At 44.6% G+C, this 14811-nt stretch overlaps 1 protein-coding gene across 2 annotated transcripts in view; it reads left to right on the top strand.

The window, feature by feature from the left end:
* The first annotated feature begins 13331 nt into the window (after nucleotides 1-13331).
* The window catches only part of LOC139060093 (glutamate receptor ionotropic, kainate 2), a 636178-nt gene continuing 634698 nt past the window's right edge, over nucleotides 13332-14811 (top strand). For both annotated transcript variants that reach the window (XM_070538904.1, XM_070538906.1), the window contains exons 1-2: nucleotides 13332-13456; nucleotides 13555-13629. The gene's annotated coding sequence lies outside the window, so the exon portion shown is untranslated. The remainder of the gene's footprint in view (nucleotides 13457-13554; nucleotides 13630-14811) is intronic.

Below are 14811 nucleotides of genomic sequence, written 5' to 3'. Positions count from 1 at the left end.
GAGTCACTGGAGTGCTAGAATCTTTCTTTTGTTTTTGGTCGTGTAGTCGATCACCTCCCACATTCCACGACACCGATAACTTTCATTCACGAGCGCCTGTCGTCGTTTCGGTGCCCGATAAGCGAAATTCTCGCCCGCCCACGCTACGGGGTCGATCAGACACGAATGGAACGAAGTCGAGGGGCGAGGAGACGTTTCACGCAGCAGAAATCGATACGCATTGAAAGATAGGCAAACGCAGATGAGATCGAGGGGAGCGGACGGCTTTTATTTCAAGGCGGTGGTGGGAGTGGGTGTGGGGTAGCAGGGAAGAAGAATTCAGCAAATGGCGTTGAGAACTGCTGAGAACAAACAAACAAACAAACAAACAAACAAACAAACAAACAAACAAACAAACAAACAAACAAACAAACAAACAAACAAACAAACAAACAAACAAACAAACAAACAAACAAACAAACAAACAAACAAACAAACAAACAAACAAACAAACAAACAAGCAAACAAACAAACAAACAAGCAAACAAACAAGCAAACAAACAAACAAGCAAGCAAACAAACAAACTAATTCAAACAGACCTACCGGCTGAGAGACTTGCAAACAAAGAAACAGGTGAGAAAGGACAGACAAACGAAGCAAGGAATTAAAATAAAGCAGTCGCAGAAAGAACATATACACAGACAAACAATTAAGCAAGAAAGCAAGAAATGAATAAGAAATGAAACACGCAAGCAAACACGCATACCAACTAAAACAAACAAATGAATATAACTATAGAAGCAAACGAATCACCAGTAGCTCTGGTGTTTAGAGTGCACCTATACACAAGTTGCAGAAGAAACGAATTTAAATTTCAAGAGAAATGACTAAAGAGCCATTGCATTCCAACAACAACAACAACAACAACAACAACAACAACAACAACAACAACAACAACAGCAACAACAACAACAACAACAACAACAACAACAACAACAACAACAACAACAACAACAACAACAACAACAACATATTGCACCTGGGCAGTTAACTGACGGCAGCATTGTTTGACTCTGGGTAGTTCGGTTTCATGGAAAAGTTCCTGGCAAGCGATAAGCACTGAGGAAAAATAAAATACGACAAACACTTTTTTGACGCATGCGCTTAGAGCGGGCAGACATCGGTACGATAAGCAAAAAGAAATAATAGTAACTATTGTCTAGCGTTGGGTGTGTTCTTTGGAAGAAGATAAAAGGTAACCGTCATATGACCTTAAGTTAAACTGAATGTCACTGTATTGAGTCTCTAGGATTATTTGTACGTAATAGTTCTGTTGCGGGAATGCGAATGATGCTTATGTTATCTAACTTGCTTTCAACGACTTAAGATGAAAGGTGATGAAGTGAGACGGGGGATGTATTTCTTTTATAAATGTGTGACAGGATACTTTCTTCAAAGACGTGTCGGCAAAAATTACAACAGATTCGAAGAACAACGTTCTTCAATGCCCCTTTTTGCTTTCCTTTCATTTTTTTCACTTCATTTTCATTTCATTTCAGACCCAGTGGCTATGGTGTTGGGCTGCTGAGCACGAGGTCGCGGGATCGAATCCCGGCCACGGCGGCCGCATTTCGATGGGGGCGAAATGCGAAAACACCCGTGTGCTTAGATTTAGGTGCATGTTAAAGAACCCCAGGTGGTCAAAATTTCCGGAGTCCTCCACTACGGCGTGCCTCATAATCAGAAAGTGGTTTTGGCACGTAAAACCCCAAATAATATTATTATTATCATTTCAGACCATGCATTTATGTTCTACTCTCTTCAAATATATTGCTTGCTGTAGAGAAATTGACGTACTATGCACATAGGTTACTCAATTTGGTCAAGTTACACACCGAATAAAAGGTAAAAAGAATAAAACAAAAAAAAAACATATAAAATGGCGGCAATGAACGCATTGAGAGGCCGTCACCAGCACAGAACTCAACAAACAAAGACGTATGACAAACAGAGACACATCGCAGAGCGTATTTTGTCAAAGCGCTACTAGCGCGGCGAGCTTAGTCAACAGCCCTAAGCTGGCCGGCTCGGTACACATTTGGATGCAACGGTGACAGGAATTGGTCTGTATTTGTGATGTGTCTGTGACAATGGAGTTCTGGGCCGCGAACTTAGCCGATGACGCTGCTTTTCTTCTCATGTTATTTTTTAACGTAAGTATAGGCGAGTAGAGAAAGAGAGAGAAATAGAGAGAAAGATAGAGAGAGATATCGTGAGAAAGATTGCGATAGCCCTAGTTTGCGCACTCTAAGCTGTTGTTCTGCGATGGGGAAAGGGCTGGAAAAGAGAAACGAAAGAGAGATGGACTGTAATGACGGCCGAGCAAACACGCAGGAGCGGCAGAATTTAGTCTCTCTTCTAGAAAACATCAACGCCAGACAATTCTAGGAGGACCTTATTTTGAGCCCTTGCCACCAACTGTGGTGTGCTTAAGTAGCAGTACGGGCCATGCCATTTTTCCTCCACTACGCGGGGCTGAGTTAAGGCTTTACACGTCTGCTTTGTAGCCCTTCAAAACGATAATTAATTGTTGATTCATTCATTGAATCAATGATGAACTAAATCAATCAATCAATCGTTCATTTGACGTGTTCAGGAACAGGCGTATATAAAATCTGAATGTTGGCGCACGAAAATCAATCAATCAATCAATCAATCAATCAATCAATCAATCAATCAATCAATCAATCAATCAATCAATCAATCAATCAATCAATCAATCAATCAATCAATCAATCAATCAATCAATCAATCAATCAATCAATCAAATACTTTACAGCCTTCGTACAAGTACACTTAAAAACTAATACGCAAAACAAGATGTACAGAGAAGACAAGTGTGGTAGACAAAACAATGTGAGATTGGGAAACGGAAACAAATAGGGAATCAGAAAACGAGGCGGACGCAAAGTGGGACTAGTCATACAGCATGACTATATATATATATATATATATATATATATATATATATATATATATATATATATATATATATATATATATATATATATATATATATATATATACAAAACACGAGAAGTCAGCTTTAAGATGTGTCAATGCAATCAGATAATAATAATAATAATATTTGGGGTTTTACGTGCCAAAACCACTTTCTGATTATGAGGCACGCCGTAGTGGAGGACTCCGGAAATTTCGACCACCTGGGGTTCTTTAACGTGCACCTAAATCTAAGCACACGGGTGTTTTCGCATTTCGCCCCCATCGAAATGCGGCCGCCGTGGCCGGGATTCGATCCCGCGACCTCGTGCTCAGCAGCCCAACAAGCCACTGAGCAACCACGGCGGGTAATGCAATCAGAATACCTCTTACATACTTTTTGGAGTCGAGCCATACGACAGTTTCTAACGCAGCAAGGCCGCACAGAAAACGCAGAATGCTGCCCGGTATACTTTTGCGGCACGGAAAGTTGCGCACGATCAAGAAGCTTTGGACAATGTATAATGCCATGGACCACCTTATAGAGGAACATAAAGTCCGATTTTATACGTTAGAGGTGCGAATTGACGTATATTTGACAGAGCCGGACTATGTTCGGCAGAACGGCAAACGCGGTGCTTCAAAAAGATATCAATTTATTCTGGGCGCGTTCAACGAGATCAGAAATAAATCTGCTCGTTCCTCCCCGAACTAAAGAGGCATACTCCAATGGTGGAATGCACACAGTAGAATACAATTTCAGAAAGCCGACAGGAAAGAGAAAGACGTGCGATATACAACAAACGATACCAATAGCGCGAAAGGCACGTTGTTTCGCATATTTAGGGTGTTAAGACAAGCTTAGCGTTTTGTCTAAGTATACACCAAGATCTTTCGTTTCGTCGACCCTGGGCAATGCAGCAACTCGAAGGGTGTATTAAAATTGCCCATATTGTGTTTTTCCACGTATAACTGAATACCGCAGTGTTGGAAGCATTTAAGAGTAGCTTATCGTCTCTGCACCACTTTGAAAGTGAAAAAGAAAAGCCTTTTTGGAAATCAGGGAAGTCGTGAACACTGTTCACAGTCGTAAATAGAGCTCTTTAAGTTGCCATTACATAGAAAAAGTGAAGATTGGTTAATTGCTGATGAAATTTCAGTTGTGAGCCCTCTTTCAGTTGCGAAACAAGTAGCGAGCCCTTTATTCATTTGAGAGAGAGAGAGAAACTTTATTTACAAACGGCTCTTCGTATAAGATTCGCCATCGGCGCTAGAGTTCTGCTGGCCAAAAAGCTACGGCGTTGGTAGTAGCCGGCAATATAGATTTAGAGCGCTCTGCCCTAACAATTGTTTTTAATGATTGCAAACATATGATGCATAATTTCGTCGCTGGGAATGTTTGATACGACATTTCCGACGGCAGCGTCACGTGGTTATTGCGTCACGTAATTTCTTAACCGAAGCGCCGAAAATCGCCAGGCACTTGCAACCTTTAATATCTTCCTTTTGCGCATATATTGTTACGCGTGGAAAGACACAGATAACATACACTGTTTACACTACCCGCCGTGGTTGCTCAGTGTTTATGGTGTTGGGCTGCTGAGCACGAGGTCGCGGGATCGAATCCCGGCCACGGCGGCCGCATTTCGATGGGGGCGAAATGCGAAAACACCCGTGCGCTTAGATTTAGGTGCACGTTAAAGAACCCCAGGTGGTCAAAATTTCCGGAGTCCTCCATTACGGCGTGCCTCATAATCAGAAAGTGGTTTTGGCACGTAAAACCCCAAATATTATTATTACTATTTACACTGTATCTACAAGAGCAGTGCAGCCAGCGACCAAAATGGAAACCAGCTCGTGCCAAGCCCGGACGCTCGCCTTCGTCTTCACTTGCGTCATGTATCTTAAGCGTCTGTTGTATCGTAACAACATTAACCATTAATTAGCCATTAATCTGACGTATATATATGGGAGGACACCTTGAATAGCTCCGAGTCGGCAGTGCTTAATTCCGCGATGCCTGAAAGAAAATGTCGCAACGTTTGTTCAGAACCGGGGTTCGAACCGCAGACGTTGAAGTCTGCAGTAGAGCACGTACCAGAAGGGCTTCTGCAGGCTGTACTGTCGGGACAACAATCAAAATATGCTGAACCAGTTCGTGTGGCAGGTGCGGCAGTTAACTTCGTTTATTGAATTTCGCAATTACACTACGCGGCTTGTCTCGCATAGGGTCAACAAAAGCTTGCAAGAAAAGCCGGCCATCGGCCGTGTGAAACGATAAAACATTAGAATTTTATTTTTGTGCTTACACTACTACATTGCCAGTATACTGCAGACATAAACATTTTCTCACGCAGAGATGTTTTTTCACTCTCAACAACAACAAAAGAAATAATAAAGGAAAAGAGAAAGAAAGAAAGAGGAAGAGATGCCGTTTAATTGCTCAAAGGTGGCTTTCTGCTGGGCAAGCGCCATAGGTTGTTTCGGCCGTCTTTCATTAATGCAAAAATATGCTCGTTTATGCAAGTATAGTCTGGCGCCAATTTACAGGTAGTCCTAATAGCAGCTTGTTCCTAAATGCGTGCACTTAAAATTTGGAGTCAAGAAAAAAAGAAGCCTCTGACGCTCACCGGAAATCATGGCATTGTTCCTACCGGAAGTGTATGAACTTTGCGTTAGCGTGATGATGCGAGTGTGCGGCGTTTCGGTTCGCCTGGTACAAGGGACTCTTGCGCGAAGGAACATCACAACTTGATACCAGAAGCATACAGACCGCATAGGGATATGATAGTAGGCTTCCTTTGATAGTAGTAGGTTTTAATAGTAGGATATGATAGTAGGCTTCTTGCTTGATACCCATGGTAAGATGGCGTGTCGGTCGCTCTTGTCGCCAGGGCATGATGAAGTGGCCACTTCAAGGAAATTATCATGGAGATTCCACCTTATAGAGCTTTCTTAAGGGTATTCGTACCGTAGTTATGTGGCGCCAGTAATTCAGTTGATATCCTCATATATCGTTGACTCTTATTTGTTATAAACCCAGTGTCTTGCGGTTAAAGCTGAACAACAAACCGTCTTCTGTGTTTCTTATATCTTATGGTGGGTCTCGACGGCATGACCACCGAGCCAATATCATAATCTATACTGAAGAGCTTTTTGATGGCGAAAAATGTTCTACGGGGAAGGTTGTAGGATGACCTAAAATTGCCTGTCTCTGAATGTAGAACGGCGTGCCCCTAAAGTAAATAAATAAATAAATAAATAAATAAATAAATAAATAAATAAATAAATAAACAAATAAATAAATAAATAAATGAAATTGCACTGCGAAAAGTAAGTAATGCCAGGGGCATCTCTATTTCCCGTGACCTGTCGGCGCGTAGTGGAGTCGACCGACGGCATTACCACGACGTTTCTGGGCTTACACGTTTTCACCATTCCGCAGTACATTCAGTTTATTTTTCATTCCACGTGAGTTTTCTGATTACTATTCTAAAAGAATGCGGTCAACCCTGATTATTGTCCCAAGAAGAAGTGTACCACACTCGAGTCCTCTGCGCTTGACCGTCGCCAAGTGTATTGCCGAGAAAACAGGACCGAAGTAAGTCGAGAATAGCCCTTTCGCTACTCTACCCTATTGCACTCGCATCGCTTGCATTCATCTATCCACGCCCGGACGTCTTTCGGCTTCGAGGATTCACAGTTGCTCTACGTTGTTGTCAGTCCTGGCACGTCCGACGCGTCGCGGGTGTAGCCGCCGTTGCCCGTTTGCCAATCGCTTCCCTATTCCTCTCGAAAGCCCCCGCAGCTCCCATCGAGCCAAACCGACGCTGCCCTGACATAGTCAAAGTGGCGATCTCCTCCCACAACTCGGCGGACTGCGAATGCGCTTCCGACGCGCGGCAGAACGCGTTCACACTGTGCGAATCGGTTTCCGCTTCCGCGCTCCCCACTCACACACTCCTCTTACTCGTTCTACGTTCGTGCAGCCTCTCTGATTCGCTTTACGTTCCTAGTTTATTATTATTTTTTTTTTGCGCTGACGCTACAGTTCGCGGAACGGGAAGCGGCGAACAAAGGCGCAGTCTTTTCGCGATGCGGTCCGAAGCCTCTTAAAGAAGCGGAATAATGGGGACGGGTAAGACGAAGGCAAGAACGAAAAAAAAAAAAAGACAGTAGTACACCATGCGCTGGGCCGTTAGGCCCCCGGGCGTTATTTGGTCGTAGCCACAGAAGACAGCGTTTTAGTTACGACAAAGGAGGCTCCGGGAAAGTGTAATGGAAGCCGGTATTGAAACAGGAAGCGAGTAGCAACCGCCGAAATGGAATTAGCCACGAGAGGCTCAACAAAATTTCTAAACGCACAAGAAAAGAAAGAAAACGAAAGAAATAAACCGAGAAGAAACATGTGAATGCAAATACAACGTGGAGTCGGTCTGACAATTCCAACGCGCATATCACTGTCATAATATTTTTCCACGCTATCCTACGGGCGTTTTCGGTCTATAGGCAGGGATCTACTGGCGATAGCGCGTGTATGGAACTCTGTGGCGAGCTCGTGTGCGCTGGTTTAGTTTCCATGGTGTTTCCATGACAGCTAACACGCTGTCAGAACTAAAAAAAAAGAACCAGTGACTGAGTTATGCACAACTGGCTTGACCAACACTAAGCCGCTGCTCTCCATTCTGAATGCTTGTAAGCTGCTGCTTAAATTTACGCAAATGTGTTTTCACGGTTAAACAAAAGAAAGAAACAAGAAAATGAAACTCTGAAATTGTACGTTCCAACACCACGATTCGGTTATGACGCATACCGTAGTCTGTAGAGTAATGATTAATCTAGGCCACCTGTTTTTATGCGTTGCATATTGCAATCACTCAGTCCAGCCCTATGGCGCGGCCGCGCAGCCACCATTGAGGGTATGAGCCATTGTTCATTGCTGCGCGTCTCATATGCGGGTCAATTCTCTCTTAAGTTTGCTATGTTTGTTATTAAGTTGCTTCTATTGTTATGCGTTGCATATTGCAATCACTCAGTTCAGCCCTTGGGCGCGGCCGGGCAGCCACCATTGACCTTAAGCGCAACCACGTGACGTGACGTCATGACAGCCGGAGGAAGAGCTGGGCCCAAACTCGCGCAATATGCAATGCATTCTTGGCTTAACCAAGCTAAGCCTGGCCATTTTTTTTTTGCTAACGTGCACCTAAATCTAAGCACTCGAGTGTTCCTGCATTTCACCCTCATCGAAACGCGTCTGCCGCGGCCGAAGTCGAACCCGGGACCTCGAGCTCAGCAGCGCAACGCCATGAAGTTATAGCAGTGGCGGATTATTTCCACGACTCTGCAGGATGAAGTCGCCATTAATGCAGCTCCAGAGAGTATCTCCTCATTTCGCTTCGCTTTTGACATTGTTGCAGACGTTTCTTAGTTTGCTGCGTACCTATGCAATGCAAATGCGTAGTTGCTTCGAGTGACGGTAAAGGAGCGTAACAAGAAGCAAGAAAACGTAAGGTCACGTGCAGAAAGCCTGGCAGCAGCCGAACTACACGGCATCCTTCTACCGAAAGCAAAGTTGGCCGTTTTAGTTCCTTTTTTTCTTTCTTAAACAAAGATAAGTTCTTAAACCAACACATTCAATATTTTTTCTGATTCGCAGGTTAAGTGAACAGTTAGAAAGCTAACACTCCCCCCCCCCCTATTATGCAAATGCGGAACAGGGAGAAAACTATCCCCCCCCCCCCTAATATGCAAATGCAAATGCGCGTCGCGGTGACTGAGTGACTATGTCATGCTACTGCTGAGTACGAGGTCGCGAGTCCGACTCCTGCTCACAACCGTTATGCTACGATGCGATTGAAACAGAATGCAAGAAAAAAGAAGAAAAAGGCTCCTATATTGAGCTTTGAGCGTATACGTTAAAAGCAGTCGAGGCCAAGTTTAAGCCAGGGGCCTCAGCTGAGCCGTCCTTCATAGCTCGGGCCCTGTGTAAGGTTTTGGCGTTAAAAATCAATCAATCAATCAATCAATCAATCAATCAATCAATCAATCAATCAATCAATCAATCAATCAATCAATCAATCAAGTGGGCGTTTATAAGCAATAAAAAGTGAGACAAGATCCCGAATGCTAACAAAGTTGGCCAGGTTGGAACATCTGAAATTCACCGTGATCTCGTTACTGTCCTCAACCACGTTTTATACGTTGACCTGAGCAAATGCCGTAAATAGCACACCTCACCCCTCGCCTCTGCTACTCGGCTTCTTCCCGAATAATATGTGGCAGAACAGTAGCCACTTCTATACCCCTCCCTTTCCTTGCTCACAAGAAGAACGCGCAAATAACAGTAAAGGAGATCCAGAGTTGAAGTTTCCAGTCGTAAAGGCAGGTTTCGGTTCATTTTAAAGAAATAAAACAAAAGCACCAGATGCCGTTGGTATAACGCATTCATCAAAGCGCCAAGAACAGGCGCGATCGTTCATAGGAAACTGTCAAATGTGGCCCCGAAAAGGAAAAAGAAAGAAGAAGAAAAGCAGCTCTTTCTTCTTGATTTCTTATCACAGAAATGCCCAGGGCGAAGTCTAAAGAAACTTTCAACTCCAGTTCATGTCATCGTCAGGCAGGTGTCTCGCGCTCCCGTCTACGCAACCGTTACGAGCAGCCGAAGAACAAGAAAAATGAAAGAAAAGAAAGAGCGAGAGACTACGGACATTACGTTCTGCCTAGACGTGGACGGTGTTGCGGACGGAAAGAAAAGGAAAACGCAATCATTCCTGGCCTGTCAAACAAGCAGCGTGACTCGCGAAGTGTCTGTTTTTTTTTTGGACGGCCAACGTGTGCCGGACGGTGGCATAGACTTCCCTTCGGGGTTCATAGGAGACTACGTTTGCCGCTCGTGGATTGGATAGTCTCCAGATCGACTTGCGTTGCCTATCTCTTAGAGCTGCAAGCAAAGATGCGTCACATGTTTGCACGTATCGTTCTCTTCGGGATGATGTTTCCAACTCTCACGCCAACGGAGTGCCCTCAATCGCGGGTCTTTCTCTGTGCCATACCCCTCAAGGATGTATATATCACATGAGGTTTGGGGCGAGGAAAAAAAATAAGAGGCGAATTTGAAGTCTTTCCTACGTCGTCGATGGTTTGGGTTCAAGAGGTGTTTGCTTGTATACTCCACGAGAACAGGAAACCGCATAAGTAATCACAGGACTACTGCGTTTACTTTATTTTCTCTTACCGAGCTATTGGAGTTTGTTTTGGAAACTCCAGTGGCTGCAGCTTGCGCAAACAGACCGAAATTAGTCCTGGATGGAAAATAAAAAAAATGACGGTAGCCTTGTGTGGCTTTGCCGAATCACAACCCAATTTCCAGCGAAGCTGTTTATTTCGCGCTGTTTCAACAACAGCTTCAGCTGCGCGTAATTAAATCACATGCTTGAAAACGTTGCCGCGTATGACCGTTCACTTTGAAACCTTGTCCGCATATAACGCTTTCTAGCACTTGCTAAGAGATTTTAGCAAAGGCAGTAATTCATCAACAAACGATTTATTTCGCTAGAACACTAGCCATAGTGTACGGCGAAATTCTCTCGGAAGATTGGAAAACGTAGCAGAAAAAAGGGAACGTGAAAATTTTGAGCAATTGTTAAAATAATTTTTTTGTACGAAGGGTGTATTTCATCCACAGAGTTTAACTTGGGACTCAAACTTGCGATGGCGTTACCTCCAAGTTCGCTGGACGTGACGTTGATGGCATTTGCAGCTACGCAAGTGCGGCTGCGGCTAAACCTTGCGCCGCTTCCACAACACTTTCGTAACGCTCCGGAGCACTTGCATACGCAGTTTATTGCAAAGGCTTTAACTAAGCCGGCCGCTTTGAACTTTGCAAACACATTACCCGCAACCTTTCCCTTAATTTTGTCGAACATAAATAAGGTGGCTCGCAGAGTTCACCGAGGGTGCCCGAGAAACTAAGTACAATCGTCGAATCACGCGCGGAAACACGGAAAAACATTATCATTCGTTGATTATTTCCAACGCGTCTGCTGAAGCCAAAAACACGAAATTTTCGCTACACTCTACGCTTGACATTTCCCCTATATTCGCCAAATTCGAACTTGTTGTCTTATGAAATTGCTTTAGGGCTCTGGGAAACATTGCGGATGACGACAGTGTGACACTCTAAAACGCCTGAATAAGCGACTGTGTACACTGAGGGTAAGTGACATACATAGATTAGACATGTATCATTCAGCATTCACAACATGCTTCCTACTTCGCCTAAGCATGATGAACACCGTGCCTCGCATAGTTCACCGAGGAGACCGGTAAAACGCATCTACATGTCTTGTATAACGCATAACTATTGGGCGAGGAGGAGTACTAAGTGGCTCGTTGAAATGGCTCATACCCGAAAAAAGCGGCATATAGTCCAGTGAAGCAAAAAAATACCATCAGCAGGGATGGCTAATAGCCTCGTAAACAAGAAAAGTGAGAAATAGAGAAATAGGAGACAGGAAAGGCAGGGAGGTTAACCAGACGCACGTCCGGTTTGCTGCCCTCCACTGGGGGAAGGGGGTATGGGAATGAAGAGAGAGAGAGAGAGAGAGAGAGAGAAAGAGAGAGAGAGAGAGCACAGCTTCGCGCATATTTGAATGTTTGCATCGAGTCTACACACGGTTACCAAGACCTGCCGACTTGAGATGTTTCAACAACGTTTTCGTGGCTTTCTGTGCCATCGACACGTACGGCCAGGGTCCAAGGATCTTCATTTCCGAAAATTGTCTAGAGGCCAGCTGGTTCAATGCTGTCCGCAGAGCTTCACGCTCGACGTCGTACTGGGGACAGATACAAAGGATATGCTCAATAGTTTCTGTGGTTCACAAGAGTCGCACATGGGCGTATCCCCTTCGTAATTGCCACCCCGAGCCAGAGGCGGCACAATACTGTCGCCTGAGAGCTGGAAACTTTTGATGGCACTTGTAGCTTTAAGGATGGATCAAGCCTATAAAGATGACACTTCGGGACGTTGGGACAAGACCAGTATTTGTGTGTCATAGCTTTAGCAACGATAAGAAGCTTTCATGTAGCGTCGGTCCTGAATAAGCGGATGAGCAGACCGGGCGGCTTCGTCGGCGAGGTCATTGCCAACAATGCCGGTATGTCCGGTTAGCCGCTGAAATATAATTTCGAGCCCTTCAGCGATTGTTTGATGGTGATTTTCTCTTATTTCATATGTCAGCTGCTCGTGAGTCCTATGAAATAAGGCAAAATGCAGACTCTGAAGTACTGTCTTGGAGTCGCAAAAGATGACGTATTTCTGAGGTGTCTCTTGCAGGATGTATTTGACAGCAGCACGCAGGGCAGCAAGCTCTGCCGTAAACAAGCAAAGATGCAATGACTGAATGAAGAAACGAAAGAAAGAGCGAAAGGAAGAAAGAAAGATGGAGAAAAAGAGAGAGCGAAAGAAAGAACGGAGGAACCCTTAAATAGTGCAGTAGGTGCTCGCATGTGTCGTTGAAGGGCTCGACCTACAACGCCATACGTTTACTTCATCCTGCGGTTCGTTATGTCTTGCAAGAAGTCTGACTCCTCCGATCGCACAACTTAATGCATTACTGCGTGGGCAGCGGGCTTTCCCCTTCACGTGCTACAGGAGTGTAAGATGCTGCCGAACGTTTTTTAAAGCACACGATTAACCAACCCTTCAAACTTTCCGTACATGGCACCCACATAGGGGCTCCCATTTCCTGAGGATATAAAATCTCTGCTGTTTTCGGCCATGTCAGGCAAGAGGAGAAGCTTTTGAAGGCGATTTTACACACACACACACACACACACACACACACACACACACACACACACACACACACACACACACACACACACACACACACACACACACACACACACACACACACACACACGCACGCGCACGCACACGCACACGCACACGCACACACACACACGCACGCACGCACGCGCGCACACACACACACACACACACACACACACACACACACACACACACACACCCACACACACACACACACACACGCACACACACGTACTATTAAAAATGTGCCGGCATATTGCCCTATTTTTCGCCACATTTCTCGAAATATAAATTGTGTAGTTGGTTTCATAAAATCGTGAAAATTTACATATCGCGTTTTCGAGCGCTCCCAGTTTCCTTAACAGCTTCGATGTGAAAAATCCTGCTAGCGCGCATGCAGAATGAGCATAGAAAAGAACAAAAAAAAAAGGCAAGGGAAAAAAGGGGGAAGGGATATTATCACATTATCACAGCTAGCAGAAAACACGATGATAGCAGACGAACATTCCTTTTCAGAAGCGTAGAGTGACGTCAGTGCCAAAGTCACATGCTTCTTCGGTTACTTCTGTTCAAGCTTTGTTCGGTCACTTGTTTCCCGACGTGCGAAAAGAATGGAACAGACGATGCACCACGTCCGTCTCAAGGTATGGCGCCTTCTCTTGCCGCGAATGTCTTCATTCTCCGCCATTTGTTTGCTTTCTTGTTCTTTTGTCTCACGACTACGTCGATTTCCCTTCCCAAGGGTTCATCGCACTGGTGTGCTACCTGCAGGCATCGAAACAATTGATCTTCCACGGCGTACGCTACTCCGGCATACGTAAGTATGAGATGCGCACTCTTGAAATTGTGCCCTCGTTGTTTTCGCTGAATGTCTGTCACGTTATGCTGCTCTTGTAGATATCGATGTGTTACTGCGCTCGTCTCTGTTGCTTCGTGGTTCTTTGGTTTGTACCATTTCATTTTCTTGTTCTTATTGTTCATGCTATTGCTGGTGCCAGAAACTGATCGACATTTTGTGGACCACTGACGCTATCGTTTCCATGGCACTCCCAACAGCCGAAAACGTCTGCGCATTCTTCGATCGTTGCCGAGAGTATATTCATATTTGTTCGTCAAAAAAGCTTGCGATCACATTCTCCGGGGAGGACACGTCCATAGTTCTGCTTCTTTTTTCAAATGACTGCTAGGTTGTGCGCCTCGCCAGCCACTCAGAAAAAAAAAATGAAAAAGAGCGCATAATCCAACACGCTAGATCAAAGAGCTCACTCGAGAGAAACGTTATATTTCTTTTCATTTGCAGCGCGACGATGTTAGACTATATTCAGCTCGCGCAAATTGGAGGGTTCCGACATCGGTGCTTTCTAGGGCTATAACCGAGGCTAATGCGACCACAAGTTTTTTTTTTATTTCCGTTTCGTCGCCTTTTTTTTGTCATGGGCGCATATAAATACATGGATGTAGCTCACTTCTCCAAGCTATAATGTCGTTGCGCCTGAATGGTTGAGCATGTAGATGATAAGTGGTGCATCTGCAATATATTAGCGTAATGTATACATGCCTTACTTGTATCGCTATAGTACGCAGCTTCTGTGTTTTGCTTGCTGTTTTCTTTGTTTTTTTTTCCGAAGAGGCCCTCAGTGTATGCGAGAACGGTTCTAGATCGATGGTTGCATACTATAGTTTCGCGTATGCGAGCATGCACTGAGATAAACAATGCAAGATAGATGGGGCCGCGCTATGGTAGTTATGCGGCGTGGCATCGCCGCCTCTATTGATTGTAGAGCAGCGGCTAGCTTCGAAACGCCAATGTTTTGTTATCTTTAACTCTAGCTTCAGCAGTGTAGCTCTTCAGCCATCACATATGTTATGTCTGCACACACATTAGCATTCCTTATGAGCACTGGTGTGCGAACTACACCGTGGTGCATAATGCACTGTTCTTCTGAACAGAAGAACAGCAAACGTTAAAGAAAGCCTATATAACTCTTTCTTCGAACGC

This window comes from Dermacentor albipictus, chromosome 5 (assembly GCF_038994185.2).
Source record: "Dermacentor albipictus isolate Rhodes 1998 colony chromosome 5, USDA_Dalb.pri_finalv2, whole genome shotgun sequence".
NCBI lineage: Eukaryota > Metazoa > Arthropoda > Arachnida > Ixodida > Ixodidae > Dermacentor > Dermacentor albipictus.
This window is presented reverse-complemented; position numbering and strand designations above follow the sequence as displayed.